Source organism: Euprymna scolopes, chromosome 17 (assembly GCF_053919585.1).
Source record: "Euprymna scolopes isolate OS-2025 chromosome 17, ASM5391958v1, whole genome shotgun sequence".
Taxonomy (NCBI): Eukaryota; Metazoa; Mollusca; class Cephalopoda; order Sepiida; family Sepiolidae; genus Euprymna; species Euprymna scolopes.
Window position 1 is genome coordinate 121639008 of NC_136498.1, and position 2939 is coordinate 121641946.

Below are 2939 nucleotides of genomic sequence, written 5' to 3' on the forward strand. Positions count from 1 at the left end.
TATCAAATATTTACATATAATTAAAATTTGGTGCACTTTTAGCATCCACATGTTTCATGCTTAGAAGGCTCATCAGCGTGGCTTCATTCAGCCAATCTACGAACAAGAGATTTAAATCCCTGACCGTTCATAAACACTGTGTGTGAAAGTCTAACGTCTTAAGTGTGTTGACTGACGTATTAGCTGTTACAACGTAGAAGGAATTGACTATTTTTGATAACACTAAACGGTTTAGTGGAGAATTCATTTCCACTTAGAAAATAATCTTGCAAATTAGTTTAGATAGAAACCGTTTTTTCTCACATCGGGGAGAATATAATATAATATATATATATATATATATATATATATATATATATATATATATATATATATATATATATATATATATATATAAAGGCTTGCTTCAGTCTTGCCAGACTATGGATACCCACAGTAAGGGTGTTTGCGCGTGACATTTTTGTGGCAAGAGTTGCGCAATCTTCAAACACACCTCTCCTGAGTCAACATTGTTAAATACCAGTGGCAAGTGGAGGTTCAGGACGACTAGAAACAATGCCGAGATAAGCGGAGAGCACATACAGCGCCTAGAATTCCCAAATGGTCACCCATCTGATACTAGCCAGGATCAACGTTGCTTAACTTCGGTGATCTTATGAGAACCGGTGTGTCAACGTGATTATGCCGTATAATACATACATGATGAGTGCGACGTCTTGTCAGACGATTGCCACTCCTTCAGACACTGAAAGTCCATCAGCTCGAAAATGACATTTTTTTAGTCCTGCCAGCGAATTCACACGCTGAAGCGGACATGAAACTGAAGACGGTCATTGGTATACATATATATATATATATATATATATATATATATATATATATATATATATATATATATATATATATATACACGCATACATACATATATACACATACACACATACATATCTTTAAATAAAGACACATATATACATCCATACATACACGAAACATAATACACATACATACACATACATATACATAAATATACATACACGTATGCATACATAAACATATACATACATATATATACACACATATGCAAATACAAGCACACATGTACATGCATAAACACATACAAATACGTACACATATATACACATATACATACACACATGCATATATCTACATATACATACACATACATATACATGCATTTATACACATACATATATATATGTGCATATATACACATGCATGTACATACATACACACACAAGAAAATATATACATATATACATACAAACATAAACATATATACACGCATACATACATATGCATACACATGTGCATATATAAACATACATACACATATACATACATACATACACACATACATACACACATGCATACATATATACATGCACACATATCTACAACAAAAGTGCGAGTCTTATAAAATAATACATACATACATACATACATACATATAGTACACACACACACACGCGCGCGCGCACACACACATATATATACTACACACAGGTGTACTATATATATAATACACACATGTAACGTATACACACATTCATATATATATATATATATATATATATATATATATATATATATATATATATATACTAGCAAAAGTATCCGTCGTTGACTGGGTTCAAAAACAGCCTACAGAAAATGGACTCTGATTTATGAAAGTATTATAGGTTATGAAAAGGAAGGGTTGTAAAGAGATAGCTTCGAATTTGGCGTTATCAAAACCAAAGCAAAATATGATGAAAGTAAAAATAAAATAGATAAACCCCATAATTTATTAGACCATACCTGTTCACACTGAAACACTTATCACAATATTCTATGGATCTATATTAAAAAACCTTGTTAAACTTTGTGACATATTTCCATTCTATGGAGGTCAGGCGCGAACGAACACTCCATAATTTTATTATACCATATTTCTTCAAACTGAAACATAATTATCAAAGTATACTTACGCAGATAGATATGAAAAGTCTTTATTAAAGTTTGTGCCTATTTCCATTCTATGGAGGCCAGGCGCGAACGCAGACCCCACAATTTTATTATACCATCCCTATTTTGGTTAAAACATACTTAAGTATTCTTATGTACATCTATATCATAAACACTTGTAAACTTTTTTTTAAAATTTTTAAATTTTTAATTCCATACTTTGTGGACCAGGCACATACTCAGACCCCAAAATTTTAATGAATCATCATTATGCCAGATCAAACATACCCATTCGTTTGTTTCGATACATCTATCATTATATGTGATCAGTTTTCTATAATAGTCAACCATATAGGAACCTATTCGTGACCAGACACACACACAGACGTTCAGCTTTATATATATATATATATATATATATATATATATATATATATATATATATATATATATATATTCAGTAATGTGATTGATAATTTAAAATTTAAATTAAATTTCATTAGTGTTTTTTCAAAACTTAACATTTTATAAGTTGAAAAACTAAAATTAACATCCATATGAATGCTTTGTTGTTAATTATTGATTTAAAAAGGCGAAGAATTAAAAGATACACCTGCCTTACTTTTAATGCTAGGTTTATTTATGGTGTCTTTTACATATATTAAAAACCCTTTCCAATACTTTTGCTGATGAGGAAACTTTGTTTGTTAAAAATATTATATGTAAAAACTATTGTCCGTGGTTTAATGTCTACCACAATAAAACATTGTTTTCCGAAACGATCGTACAAATTATTGATTTTGTTGTTGTTCCTTCTTGTGAAACGGATTTTTAATTTAATTCTAATTTGAATTTTAAATTATCAATCACATTACTGAATATTAAATTATCTCTAGGATATTTACCTATCGAGCTTATTATACATCTAAATTACAACGAGCACTTTTTCTTTTCCTATATTTTAATTAAACTAG

General features: G+C 29.7%; 1 pseudogene; it reads right to left on the minus strand.

The window, feature by feature from the left end:
- Nucleotides 1–575: 575 nt before the first annotated feature.
- LOC145297419 (5S ribosomal RNA) lies at nucleotides 576–692 on the minus strand (annotated as a pseudogene).
- Between the last annotated feature and the right edge of the window lie 2247 nt (nucleotides 693–2939).